Source organism: Salmo trutta, chromosome 20 (genome assembly GCF_901001165.1).
Source record: "Salmo trutta chromosome 20, fSalTru1.1, whole genome shotgun sequence".
Classification (NCBI taxonomy): Eukaryota; Metazoa; Chordata; class Actinopteri; order Salmoniformes; family Salmonidae; genus Salmo; species Salmo trutta.
In genome coordinates this window covers 49,492,059-49,507,759 of record NC_042976.1, presented here as the reverse complement: position 1 = coordinate 49,507,759, position 15,701 = coordinate 49,492,059, and positions in this window count along the sequence as shown.

Genomic DNA, 15,701 nt, shown 5'->3' with positions numbered 1-15,701 from the left:
GCAGTCCCAAGAGTCCCAGCTACACAATAAATGTTCGTTTTGTTTGATAAAGTTCCTCTTTACATACCAAAAACGTAGTTTTGTTGGCGCGTTTTGTTCAGTATTCCACTGGCTCCAAGTCGGTCAAAACATGCAGACGAATACATCCTAATAGTACCGGTAAAGTTCATCAAGACATGTCAAACGATGTTTATAATTAATCCTCAGGTTGTCAATTGTCTAAATAACGATAATATTTCAACCGGACAATAGCGTATTCAATAGAAAGAAAAAACAATGGAGGGCGCTGTCACGCCCTGACCTTGGAGTTCCTTTTATGTCTCTATTTTGGTTGGTCAGGGCGTGAGTTGGGGTGGGCATTCTATGTCCTTTTTTCTATGTTTGGTATTTGTTTCGGCCGGGTATGGCTCTCAATCAGGGACAGCTGTATATCGTTGTTGCTGATTGGGAGCCATACTTAGGCAGCCCGATTTCCTTTGGGTTTTGTGGGTGGTTATTTTCTGTTTAGTGTTTTGCACCTGACGGAACTGTTCGGTTGTTCTTTTGTTTGCTTGTCGCATTAGTGTTCAGTTTTAACATTAAAATTATGAACACTTACCACGCTGCATTTTGGTCTGATTTCTCTTCCCCTTCATCCGAGTACGACGAAGACCGTTACAGAACCTCCCACCATAAGAAGACCAAGCAGCGTGGATTGGAGCATCGGGTTGACGGATGGACTTGGCAGACGGAGCGAAGATTCTGGGAGGACTAGTTGCGGGAGCTACGGGAGCCCGAGAGGCAGCCCCCAAAACATTTTTGGGGGGGGCACACGAGAAGTTGGCCTGAGTCAGGATGGAATACTGAGCCAATTTCCCGTGCTTACAGGAGGCATCGTAGTACTGGTCAGGCACCGTGTTATGCGGTAGAGCGCACGGTGTCCCCAGTACGCGTTGAGAGCCCGGTGCACTACATCCCAGCTCCTAACATCTGCCGGGCGAGAGTGGGCATTGAGCCGGGGCGGAGTGTTCCAGCTCAGCGCATCTGGTCTCCGGTGCGCTGTCTCGGTCCAGGTTATCCTGCGCCGGCGCTGCGTACTGTGTCTCCGGAGCGCTGGGATGAATCAGTCCGTCCTGTGCCTGCGCTCCGCCCGCGCCGGGCTAGGTTGGGTATTCAGCTTGGAAGATGGGTAACAAGCCTACGCACCAGATCTCCAGTGTGACCCCACAGTCCAGTACGCCCTGTTCCTGCTCCTCGCACTAGCCTTGAGGTGCGGGTCTCCAGTCTGGTACCTCCAGTACCAGCCCCACGCACCAGGCCTCCAGTGCGTCAGCCAAGTCCAGCTCGTCCTGCTCCTGCTCCTCGCACTCGCCCTGTGGTGCGTGTCCCTAGTCTGGCGCCTCCTAAGCCAGCCCCACGCATCAGGCCTTCAGTGCGCAGTCCCCGTCCAGAGCTTCCGGCAACAGTGCCCGTCCAGAGTGTCCGGCAACAGTGCCCCGTCCAGTGTCCGGCAACAGTGCCCCGTCCAGAGCTTCCGGCGATAGTGCCCCGTCTAGAGACGGCCCACAATCCAGAGCCGGCAGAGACGGCCCACAGTCCGGAGCCGGCAGAGACGGCCCACAATCCGGAGCCGACAGTCGCCCTACAGCCCGGAACCGGCGCAGCCAGAGTCGCCCTCCAGTCCGGAGCTCCCAGAGTCGCCCTCCAGTCCGGAGCTCCCAGAGTCGCCCTCCAGTCCGGGGCCCGCTGCGAGAGTCCCCAGTCCGTGGTCGGCGGCGAGAGACCCCGCTCTAGGGGAGCCATTAAAGTGGGGTGAGCCAGCGGTGGAGCGGGGTCTGCGTCCTGCTCCTGAGCCACCACCACGGGTAGATGCCCACCCGGACCCTCCCCTATAGATTTAGGTTTTGCGGCCGGAGTCCGCACCTTTGGGGGGGCTACTGTCATGCCCTGACCTTGGAGATCCTTTTATGTCTCTATTTTGGTTGGTCAGGGCTTGAGTTGGGGTGGGCATTCTATGTCCTTTTTTCTATGTTTGGTATTTCTTTGTTTCGACCGGGTATGGCTCTCACTTCCTGGATGGATTTTCCTCAGGTGTTCGCCTGCCATATCAGTTCTGCTATACTCACAGACATTATTTTAACAGTTCTGGAAACTTTAGAGCGTTTTCTATCCAAATCTACCAATTATATGCATATCCTAGCTGCTGGGCCTGAGTAACAGGCAGTTTACTTTGGGCCCACTTTTCATCCAGATGTGAAAATACTGCCCCCTACTCAAGAGAGGTTAACAACGCACACACACTCACGAAATACATAATTATATTTATTCTCAAATGAGCGGTGTTGTGGTGCTAAGTGATGGTTGTATGGGGACTTTGTTTATGGCTCTATCACTTCCTAAGTGTCAAAGGAAATGAAATGGAATAAAAGCATAAACAAAAGATATACAAAATATAGTTATCACACCTTAATCATCTAATTGGACTGTATTCTACATACGTTCAAGGTCTTGGCAAAATGACCCAATCATGGCATTGTCTAATGGCATTGTCTAATGTCATATCTAGGGCGTTCCTAATTTGCAGTGTGTTGCTTAGGGCAATATCCTAAGTTGATAACTACATGATAAGTCTACAGCTGCAAGGCACCAGCTTTCGTGCAGTCTACAGGGATGACCTATTGACCTCTGTGGAGAAACTGGTGAGTACTGTAGCTGTGGAGTCAAAGGCCTCAAAGTAAATTTTCAACTTTACTAAGGCTGGTATTTTGCTCGGACCCTTAAGCGATCCAAGCATGAATCCTTATTAAATGTTCCATTGTACGTGTGCGTTTATGCTTACATAAGCGCACATGCAAAGGGAAAGAAAACCAATTATCCTGGTAGGCTGCAAACTGTTCAGAATGAGTCTGATGTCATCAGATAATTTCCAGGTTAATGCCTGGAGGTCAGTAATAATTTATGTCGACCTCAAGCCATATGTTAAGGGGACCTGTAGTAGTTTTACTACACGTCAATGTGTCTTACACCATTGTAGCAGTGGTAGGTATGAAGGAGTCTATTTCATAGCTATGTTATCCACGGAGGAGATAACCTCACGATGGAAGTACCCTTTAAGCACTGAACCAGCCGTAAGCGTTGTGATCATGGTTCATGAATTCTAATAACTGTCCTCGAATGGAGGGTTCTATTTATTAGTGGCATGTGTGTTGACCATCAGAAGAATGTTCCGGAGATTCCCTTACACGTGTTGCAGTCTGAGTGACTACTAACTCCTTTGTCGCTGTTATCAATAGCAATTTGACTTGTGAGGTCTCTAATCCTCTTACTGATTGCTGCTGGACTGACTGTGCTGACATTGGTACTGATACTCAAGGGGACCAGTTATCCTACCGACTTATTCTGAAATATTATCCTACCGGAACAGATGATTAGAGCACTTTACTAGTTGTATTGTAGTTGAACCTACACTTGGCAAGGCATTACAATTTTTGCCATTTGTTTTGGAGGTTAGGGTTAGGTTATGTCTGTGAGTATAACAGAACTGATATGGCAGGCGAAACCTCGAGGACAAACCATCCCAAATTGTTTTTATTTCAGCCTACCACTGTTTTCAATGGCTGTCACTTTTATTATAAGGCGAAACCCTCCCAGATTGCAGTTCCTAGGGCTTCCACTAAATGTCAACAGTCCTTAAAAAGAGTTTCATGCTGGTTTTTGGTTAAATGAGCCAGAAATTGTACACTGCTCAAAAAAATAAAGGGAACACTTAATTAAACAACACAATGTAACTCCAAGTCAATCACACTTCTGTGAAATCAAACTGTCCACTTAGGAAGCAACACTGATTGACAACACATTTCACATGCTGTTGTGCAAATGGAATAGACAACAGGTGGAAATTATAGGCAATTAGCAAGACACACCCAATAAAGGAGTGGTTCTGCAGGTGGGGACCACAGACCACTTCTCAGTTCCTATGCTTCCTGGCTGATATTTTGGTCACTTTTGAATGCTGGCGGTGCTTTCACTCTAGTGGTAGCATGAGACGGAGTCTACAACCCACACAAGTGGCTTAGGTAGTGCAGCTCATCCAGGATGGCAAATCAATGCGAGCTGTGTCAAGAAGGTTTGCTGTGTCTGTCAGCATAGGGTCCAGAGCATGGAGGCGCTACCAGGAGACAGACCAGTACATCAGGAGACGTGGAGGAGGCCGTAGGAGGGCAACAACCCAGCAGCAGGACCGCTACCTCTGCCTTTGTGCAAGGAGGAGCAGGAGAAGCACTGTCAGAGTCCTGCAAAATGACCTCCAGCAGGCCACAAATGTGCATGTGTCTGCTCAAACGGTCAGAAACAGACTCCATGAGGGTGGTATGAGGGCACGACGTCCACAGGTGGGGGTTGTGCTTACAGCCCAACACCGTGCAGGACGTTTGGCATTTGCCAGAGAACACCAAGATTGGCAAATTCGCCACTGGCGCCCTGTGCTCTTCACAGATGAAAGCAGGTTCACACTGAGCACATGTGACAGACGTGACAGAGTCTGGAGACGCCGTTGAGAACGCTCTGCTGCCTGCAACATCCTCCAGCATGACCGGTTTGGAGGTGGGTCAGTCATGGTGTGGGGTGGCATTTCTTTGGGGGGCCGCACAGCCCTCCATGTGCTCGCCAGAGGTAGCCTGACTGCCATTAGGTACCGAGATGAGATCCTCAGACCCCTTGTGAGACCATATGCTGGTGCGGTTGGCCCTGGGTTCCTCCTAATGCAAGACATTGCTAGACCTCATGTGGCTGGAGTGTGTCAGCAGTTCCTGCAAGAGGAAGGCATTGATGCTATGGACTGGCCCGCCCGTTCCCCAGACCTGAATCCAATTGAGCACATCTGGGACATCATGTCTCGCTCCATCCACCAACGCCACTTTGCACCACAGACTGTCCAGGATTTGGCGGATGCTTTAGTCCAGGTCTGGGAGGAGATCCCTCAGGAGACCATCCGCCACCTCATCAGGAGCATGCCCAGGCGTTGTAGGGAGGGCACGTGGAGGCCACACACACTACTGAGCCTCATTTTGACTTGTTTTAAGGACATTACATCAAAGTTGGATCAGCCTGTAGTGTGGTTTTCCACTTTAATTTTGAGTGTGACTCCAAATCCAGACCTCCATGGGTTGATAAATTGGATTTCCATTGATTATTTTTGTGTGATTTTGTTGTCAGCACATTCAACTATGTAAAGAAAAAAGTATTTAATAAGATTATTTCATTCATTCAGATCTAGGATGTGTTATTTTAGTGTTCCCTTTATTTTTTTGAGCAGTGTAGTTTTTCTAGGTGGCTCCCATTTTGGCTGTAGTGTTTCCAAGCGCGTGGAAGAGAGTGCGTTCTTTGGTATTTTTCTCCGGGTAAAGACAATAAAGATTCCCCGTCTTAAATTGTATAGTTTATTTACTTATTAGGGTACCTAAGGTTTGATTATAAACATTGTTTGACTTGTTTGGAAAAGTTTATTAGTAACATTTGGGATTCATTTTGTATGCATTTTGATGGAGGGAAACTGGGTGGATTATTGACTGAAGCGTGCCAGCTAAACTGAGTTTTTATGGATATAAAGTTGGACATTATTGAACAAAAGGACCATTTGTGATGTATCTGGGACCTTTTGGAGTGCCAACAGAAGAAGATAATCAAAGGTAAGGCATTTATTATATTGCTATTTCTGACTTTCATGGTGCACCTCCCTGGTTGAAATATGTCTTTCATGCTGTTGTATGCGGGGTGCTGTCCTCAGATAATTGCATGGTGTGCTTTCGCCGTAAAGCCTTTTGGAAATCTGACACAGCGGCTGGATTAACAAGAAGTTAAGCTTTATTTTGATTTATTACATTTGTGATTTTATGAAAGTTAAATATTTAGAATTCTGTAGTTTGAATTTCGCGCTCTGCAATTTCACCGGATGTTGGCCAGGTGAGATGCTACCGTCCCACCTGCCCATAAGAAGTTAACATCTGCCTAAGTTACTGCCCAGATCTTCCAGTCTGGACGACCAGACGACGGTTCCGGAACGGTGATCCCAATCCGGACATCCGCTGCCCATCCTTGTGGCGGCCTGTTCTATTTGCAGAAATCCTACCCGGGTCGACCACCAGAGGGGGACTGCAACGGCAATCACCAACCGGACACCCACTGCCCATCTTTGAGTTGGACTGCTCCGCTTACAGAGAGCCTACCAAGGTAAACCACCAGAGGGGGACCGCAACGGCGATCACCAACCAGGACATCTCCTGGCCATTCCTGTGGTACTTTGCAGCTTCCAGGAAACCTACCAAGGTAAACCACTAGAGGCGGACCACAACGGCGATCACCAACCGAACATCCACTGCCCATCCTTGTGGTGGACTGCTCCGCTTTCAGAGAGCCTACCAATGTCAACCCCCAGAGGGGGACTGCAAAAATGATCCACAACCAGGACATCACGTGGTCATTATTTTTATGTTGGCTTGCAATTTGCAGGATAATTATGAGATTGAACCCACCAGAGGGGGACTGTCATATCTCTTCTGTGACGATCTGAAGGATCAGGTTAAAGTGGGTCCGCTCTACAGCATGCTCTCTCTCGTAGAGGGGGGAGAGCGGGAAGTCAACTGTTTTATGGCGGTTGTAAAATATGCTGCCTCTATGCTCTGTAGTGTTTGAGTTTGGAATGTAAACTGTGGAACACAGAGAGACCTTTGGACAATCAAAAGTTTGAATAATTAAACAATATATAAAAAAAATGGAATTGGTTTGATTGTGTGACACCAGGAAAGACAGTGGAACAATATACAGTATACTGTGTCTTTGGTTGTGTCCACTTCTCAATTATGGAGTTCACATCTAAATGTTGTATAAAATATATGATTGAATACGAAACTATTTGTGAGAAGATGTAATGTGATGTTGGCCATCTAAACAAGATACTTGTTAAGATGTAATGTTTTAACTAGTCTGTGGCCACGCCCACATGAGCGTAGACTTGGTCGGCGTCATGGAACGCCCCCTCTTCCAGAGTATAAAATCCACTTCCTAGAAAATGTACATTAAGTCAGAGAACACCGGGACGTGAGTCCCCACATTGGAATGGCTACAATTTTATAGGCCATTAGACCAGACAGCATGCAGCGGTGGCTACGCGGCTGACAAATGGTTTAACCTCTCTTGGGTATGTGGGACGTGACCGTCCCACCTGCGGGACACACTCCCAACAGCCAGTGAAATAGCAGGGCGGCAAATTCAAAACGACCAAAATCTCATAATTCAAATTTCTCAAACATACACTTCTCCTTAATGCAACCACATTGTCTGATTTCAAAAAGGCTTTACAGCGAAAGCAAAACATTAGATTATGTTAGGACACCACCTAAACAAGAAAAGCCACACAGCCATTTTCCTAGCATGGAGAGGCGTCACAAAAACCAGAAATACAGCTAAAATTAAGCACTAACCTTTGATGATCTTCATCAGACGACACTCATAGGACATCATGTTACACAATACATGTATGTTTTGTTCGATCAAGTTCATATTTCTATCCAAAAACAGCATTTTACATTGGCACGTGATGTTCAGAAAATGTTTGCCTCCCAAAACTTCCGGTGAATGTGCACATAAATTTACAGAAATACTCATCATAAACGTTGATAAAATATATAACAATTATTTAAAGAATTATAGATATACTACTTCTTAATGCAACCACTGTGTCAGTTTTCAAAATAAATAACTTTACGGAGAAAGCACATTGTTCAATATTCTGAGTACAGAACTCAGCCATCAATGCAAGCTATACAGTTACCCGCCAAGTTCTAGCATCAACAAAACTCTAAATTAGTGTTATAAATCTTTCCTTACCTTTGCTGATCCTCAGCGGAATGCATTCGCAGGACCCCCACTTCCACAAGAAATGCTCATTTGTTCGATGAAGTCCATAATTTATGTCCAAATACCTCCGTTTTGTTGGCGCGTCCAGAACACTATTCCAAAGGGACGAGGCGGGGGCGCAAATCAATAGACGAAAAGCTCAAAAGTTCCATTACCGTTTGTAGAAACATGTCAAATGATGTTTACAATCAATCCTTAGGGTGCTTTTAACATAAATAATCGATAATATTCCAACCAGACAATATCATATTCATTACAGAAGAAGAAAAAAAATGCTAGCCATGCGTGAACGCGCATGAAGTAACTACATGACCTCAGACAGTCCACTGCTTGAACCGGCTGTTATTCCCTCAAAATTCACCATAGAAGCCTCAAACAACTTTCTAAAGACTGTTGACATCTAGTGGAAGCCTTAGAAAGTGCAAAATGACCCCTAAGTCACTGTAGTTTGGAAAGGGAATTATTAAAAAAAAAAATACAGCCTCAGATTTTCAAGTTTTAGAAACTTGTGAGTGTTTTCTATCTAAATCTACTAATAATATGCATATTCTAGTTTCTGGGCCCGAGTAGTAGGCAGTTTAATTTGGGTACGTTTTTCATCCGTCCGTGAAAATACTGCCCCCTACCCAATAGAGGTTAAAACTACAAGACCAGAAAAGCATGGAGCGGTAGCTACATGTGAAATGGTTAAGAACTACAACTATAGGCCGAGGAGACCATACATCGTGTAGCATTGGCTACATGGCTGGAAATGGTTAAACACTAAAATATTGCCACAAAAGGAGCAAATCTTAGACAAGGCCTTTTCAGTCTGCAGCTGGAAATGTACGTAGCCTAGGATGAAGAAAACCGCCAACCACCGAAACATCTATTTTATGTGACAACATGGGTATCCATTAGGATACCCAGGATTAGCCTTCCCCGTAGCTCAGTTGGTAGAGCATGGTGTTTGCAACACCAGGGTTGTGGGTTCGATTCCCACGGGGGGCCAAGTACGAAGAAAAAAAAAAATGTATGAAATGAAAATGAAATGTATGCATTCACTACTGTAAGTCGCTCTGGATAAGACCGTCTGCTAAATGTAATGAGGAACGCAACCGGAGACTTTTCTGTCGTCTCTCTCCAGCAGATGGACCGGCAACCACAGCGCGAGACAACAAGACATACACTCGTAAATATGTAAATTGTAATTTCTTTTCGAATGAGAGGTTGTTCATATTCAAAGTATTAACAATTTCTATGAGCGTAGTTTTCAGCTATGAGTCTCCCGCTCTTGAGCAGTCCCCACCCAGTTTCCTTTGTCTACCAAGCCGTTATATCGGTTTCGTCCGCTAGGGACTTTTTCTTTGATTAGTTCGTTAGTGAATAAATAATTAAACCAATTTGTATATCGCTGATTCATGATCTAGGCTAGGGTTCATGCAGATATCCAAGAGTTTGCGACATTCAATAATGAAACTGATGAGGTAAAATTAATTAATAAGCAACTGTTTTGATAAGATATGAAAATATCTGAAGAGTTATATTCGGGAAATTGACACTCTATTAAACAACCTGTTCCCGTGGTGCCCCGATTTCCTAGTTAACTAAAGTTACATGACTAGTTTAATTGCGTAATTAAATTACAAAGAGAATTGATTTGATAATATAGTCTTCACATTTAATAATAGTCAACGACACGACAGTGACCGTGATGGTATTCCTTGTCATGTCAAACAAAAATGTATTCAAGGTGCTTCCCACTATAGAATTTGAAGAATCATTCTATTTCCATGATTCCAACAGTTCACCAATTATCTAGGCCTAGATTTTTTGCCCGTATCATGCAGCCCTGGCACAGTGTGGAAATCATAACAAAAGTGCAGGAAATGCAGAAATGTATGAAAACCGCTGAAAATAATTTTGGGTTGAAGTTGGATTTAACTCATAATATATGTGTTGCCACCCTAAGGGAATAAAATACTCATGAAGCATATTTAGAACTTTTATTTTTCAAAAACATAAAATACTGTCAAAAAATGTACAAATATTGTGATATAGTATGATATTTTGGCCACATCACGCAGCATTAGACTACACTGCTTCAGACAGCAGAGGTAACTGTAGCACGTATACCTGTGGATGAATGAGTGACTTGATTTTATCATGGTAAAATACTCCAACAAAATGAACCAGCATATCGTATCGCTACAATATCGATAATCACAATATCAGCATATCGTCTTATAGCATTATGAGTTTTCCAAACATGAGAAGGCATACTGTAGGCCTAAATGTGTATGTATATTTATTTGTACTGTACGGTATGTATGTACATGTACTGTACAGGGCTTGTTGAGTTTATTGGGTGATGTTGTGCCCTACACTTCTCTGTATTCCAGACATGATTATAGAACATTAACTTGGTTCTAGCACTTAACACTTACTGTCTAATACTGTGATAGAATGCAGTTAGAAGGTTCACTCTATAAACGTTATGGGCCAGTTTCCCAGACAAAGATTAAGTGTACCCCACAACAGCCACTAAAACTAATTTTCCGATCATTACCACTTCCTATGGTACCACCAGTGTTACTGCACCACTGACACCATTAACAACCACAACTACAAAACATAGCAATAGTGATGGTAACATATATTCTATAGTAGTAATATACTACTGTTACAATCATCTTTTTTAGGTTGAGCTTTGCAGTCTCTACCTAGAATGAACCTGTCATTCCTCAACTGAAACCTGTTTTCTTCCTGTATTTTTCCCGTATTTCGCTGGAATTCTCTACTGGCAGCATAGCATTACCTCAGCCACCTCCAGCTGTTAGCAACTGACAGACTTGCCCAGTGTCCAGGACTAAGTGACAGAGCAGGCGATGAGCTTTGACCCTCAGATGAATAGCCTCTGTTCTGGTCAGTTCTGTCTCAGTTCCAGCTTATTACTACACTGACTGTAGAGAAATAGAAGTAAAGCACAAAGGGGCAGATCATATTATACTGGATTGTGATTAGTAGGCACGGAATGGAAGGTAACGCTCCGCAACGGAGTGAAACAGGCAAGTACTATGTGCTTTTCCAATAAGAAACAATTGTTTTCCGTTGCAAAACATTTTGCTAGGGTGTGCCCTAAATTAACACATCCCTGGAGTTATACTGGAGCAGGATCATTTGAAAAACAGCCAACACTTCTATGTTGATTTTCTTTTCCTTTTTTCCACAATTTGGCGAGGTAAGTCAGGGAGCGGTCACTTTTTTCATCACAGAAATTTCCAGAAGGACCCAGGTCTGGCTAAAGCAATGAACTGGGCTCTTGCTCTGGCCAAGCGAGATGCAGACCGGCAATGTTTCCACTGTATCCATGGTAACCTTGTACAGTATGAGTAGGCGAGTTAGTATATTATGTGAGTGGGAGGACAGGTTTCTGGACCATTGACAATAATATGTCATGCATTTGCTTGATTGTTTACTTTTTGTTGTTGATTGTCCTCTCCACTCGACATCTTACAGAATGTGGCTTAGTAGGATAACATTAGATTATAATTTCAAGGAACAACTTAAATCACAGTGCCATTGTCAGGTCATTTCTCTAACTCTGTTTCTTATATTGTACAGATTGTAGTTGTAGTTGGCTTTGACAGACAGTACATACAACACCAACCGTAACATTACAACTAAATGGAAAGGTCTTCCTTCTAATCGTAAGAACATATGCCAATAAATGTGCACCTCGGGGAAATTCAAGTGAAGTGTTTTGAAAACGTACAGTACCTCTATCCAGGCATGGAAGGTCTTGCTATACTCAGGGCCGGCTCTAACCTTTTGGGGGCCCTAACTGAGATTTTGATGGGGGGCCACCTCGAGGCAAAGCATTTTAGTGGCCCCTCTATTGACTGCAAATTTAAAAAAATACATTTGAACCTTTTCACTGGTGAGTTCCAAATCTCTAACGGTCACCCCAGTGTGAGTATTCTTATGTTCTTAAATGTCCAAATGTTCTCACTGTTCCAAAATGTAACAGGACAGTTAACCCACGCTGCCCTCCAACCAAGGCACGCTGCTAATTATCTATAGAATATGTTTGAACTTGATTTTTTTTCTAAGAAGTTTTATTTTCTAATAACTGTTTGAATTGAGTTGTCGTTCCGCTTTGTCATTAATTCACATAGAAGAAACCCATTTCACTGTTGCAGACAATTTACATTTGAGGTATTACTGTGCTGGACAAACTTCTCTCTTCGATGAGAGCCCAAGCACAAACCTTTTCCTCCCTGGCACATTTTCCGCCTGCACCCGCATTGCCTTAAGAAACGAATAATAACTTTGGACATGTGTGCGTTCTTATCAAAGAAAGTGACTTATTACGTTATCGTTATAGCGTATATCATGTTATCATTTCAATTGTAGCACACCGTGTGTATGTATGTATGTATGTATGTATGTATGTATGTATGTATGTATGTATGTATGTATGTACAGTTGAAGTCGGAAGTTTACATACACCTTAGCCAACTACATTTAAACTCAGTTTTTCACAATTCCTGACATTTAATACTAGTAAAAATTCCCTGTCTTAGGTCAGTTAGGATCTCCACTTTATTTTAAGAATGTGAAATTTCAGAACAATAGTAGAGAATTATTTATTTCAGCTTTTATTTCTTTCATCACATTCCCAGTGGGTCAGAAGTTTACATACACTCAATTAGTATTTGGTAGCATTGCCTTTAAATTGTTTAACATGGGCCAAACATTTCGGTTAGCCTTCCACAAGCTTCCCACAATAAGTTGGGTGAATTTTGGCCCATTCCTCCTGACAGAGCTGTTGTAACTGAGTCAGGTTTGTAGGCCTCCTTCCTTGCCCACGTTTTTCAGTTCTGCCCACAAATTTTCTACAGGAATGAGGTCAGTGCTTTGTGATGGCCACTCCAATACCTTGACTTTGTTGTCCTTAAGCCATTTTGCCTTTGGAAGTATGCTTGGGGTCATTGTCCATTCAACCAAGCTTTAAATTCCTGACTGATGTCTTGAGATGTTGTTTCAATATATCCACATAATTTTCCTCCCTCATGATGCCATCTATTTTGTGAAGGAGCACCAGTTCCTCCTGCAGCAAAGCACGCCCACAACATGATGCTGCCACCCCCGTGCTTCATGGTTGGGATGGTCTTCTTCGGCTTGCAAGCCTCCCCCTTTTTCTTCCAAACATAACAATGGTCATTATGGCCAAATAGTTATATTTTTGTTTCATCAGACCAGAGGACATTTCTCCAAAAAGTATGATCTTTGTCCCCATGTGCAGTTGCAAATCGTAGTCTGGCTTCTTTATGGCGGTTTTGGAGCAGTGGCATCTTCCTTGCTGAGCGGCCTTTCAGGTTACATCGATATAGGACTCGTTTTACTGTGGATATAGATACTTTTGTACCTGTTTCCTCCAGCATCTTCACAAGGTCCTTTGCTGATGTTCTGGGATTGATTTGCACTTTTCGCACCAAAGTACGTTCATCTCTAGGAGACAGAACGTGTCTCCTTCCTGAGCGGTATGACGGCTGCATGGTCCCATGGTGTTAATACTTGCGCACTATTGTTTGTACAGATGAAGGTGGTACCTTTAGGTGTTTGGAAATTGCTACCAAGGATGAACCAGACTTGTGGAGGTCTACAATTATTTTTCTGATGATTTTCTTTTGATTTTCCCATGATGTCAAGCAAAGATGTGAAATACATCCACAGGTACACCTCCAATTGACTCAAATGATGTCAATTAACCTATCAGAAGCTTCTAGAGCCATGACATTTTCTGGAATTTTCCAAGCTGTTTAAAGGCACAGTCAACTTAGTGTATGTACATTTCTGACCCACTGGAATTGTGATACAGTTAATTATAAGTTAAATAATCTGTCTGTAAACAATTGTTGGAAAAATTACTTGTGTCATGCACAAAGTAGAAATCCTAACTGACTTGCCAAAACTATAGTTTGTTAACAAGAAATTTGTGGAGTGGTTGAAAAACGAGTTTTAATGACTCCAACCTAAGTGTATGTAAACTTCCAACTTCAACTGTATGTATGTATGTATGTATGTATGTATGTGTGGGGCAAAATGTATTTACTGTTTTATTCATGTTTTCAAGTACTGGTGACAAAGCATGCATTCCGATTCTTGCATAGATTGTAATGGACGTATTTGATGTTTGTAAAATACTTTTTTGAAGGTTGTACTAAATACAATGAGCTAATTGGCAGTTACAGTGGGGGGAAAAAGTATTTATAAAAAAAGTATTTATAACATTTATAACATTTTTGACATGCGTTTTTCTGGATTTTTGTTGTTGTTATTCTGTCTCTCACTGTTCAAATAAACCTACCATTAAAATTACAGACTGATCCTTTCTTTATCAGTGGGCAAACGTACAAAATCAGCAGGGGATCAAATACTTTTTTCCCCCACTGTATGTGGGCGCCATGTTTGTTGACATACAATGCATTCTGGTTGTCACATAAATGTCTGTCAGACCAAAGATGTTTTTACAAAACGAAGTGAAGGGATAGTTCACTCGTCTTTCGAGTAAACTTCCGGAAGTGAATGATGGATGTGAGTGATGGTAGACGACACACCCCCTTCAATATGCATACTGAAAACAGACCCAACTCATCGTGTAACCTCTTATCTTCTGGTGACGCAAAGAAACAAACACGGCGACGCACACAAACTACCCATCGTTGGATTAATTTAGATTTTTCGATCACTGGTGAGGTCTCCCGTGATGTGATGAACTGTAAATAATAGTTTCTGTCAACCGAGAGCTAAGTATGACAGCTTATGTCAGGTCAATCTTTCCTCAGTTAGCCCTACGACTAATGTAGCCTACATTTTCCGGTTTGGGTGAGAACTGTGTTATGCTGTCAACACTTCTGTGAATGTCTGAACATTGCATCCAAAAATAAACTGCTTACATTGAGGACATAACGTTGTAAAAACTGTATTTATGCAAAATCTTTCTGTGAAAAAACTGTGTGGCCAGCTCAAACGCTGACTGTAACATCAATCGTAACTGAACATTCTAAATAAGTGTTCTAATCACACCGTTTTGAGTGTATGCTGCAAGAACCATTGTAGAATGATCACACCCGTATGTTCCTACATGTCAAAGGGTTAAAGTTAATTTCGTTCAATTCTACACATTTTGCCATGGGGCAGAGAGAAAATGTAGCAATTTTATAATGAATTTAATGCTATTCTATTCATTTTTCCATGGGGAAGAGAGAAAAAAGTAGCAGTTTCACAGCTAATCACCTGCAATTCTACCCATTTTTGCCATTGGGTGGAGAGACATTTTTGGAGTTTTAAAGGCCCATAAGGAAGAAAAAAAAAATTCAACTGAAAGAAGATGCCCATAGCTTGCCCATGATGTTGCACAATGATTTCAAATCAAATCAAAGTTTATTTGTCACGTGTGCCGAATACAACAGGCTTGGGGGAAAAAACTGTTGAGGAGCCTTTTTGTCCCAGACTTGGTGCTCCAGTACCGCTTTCCATGCAGTAAAAGACAGAACAGTCTATGACTTGGGTGGCTGGAGTCTTTGACAATTTTTAGGGCCTTCCTCTGACACCGCCTAGTATAGAGGTATGGCAGGGAGCTTGGCCACAGGGATGTACTGGGCCGTACGCACTTCCCTTTGTAGTGCCTTACGATCGGATGCCAAGCAGTTACCATACCATGATAGGTCCTTAGTAATGTGGACACCGAGGAACTTGAGGCTCTCAACCCGCTCCACTACAGCCTCGTCGATGTGAATCGGGCGTGCTTGGCCCTCTGTTTC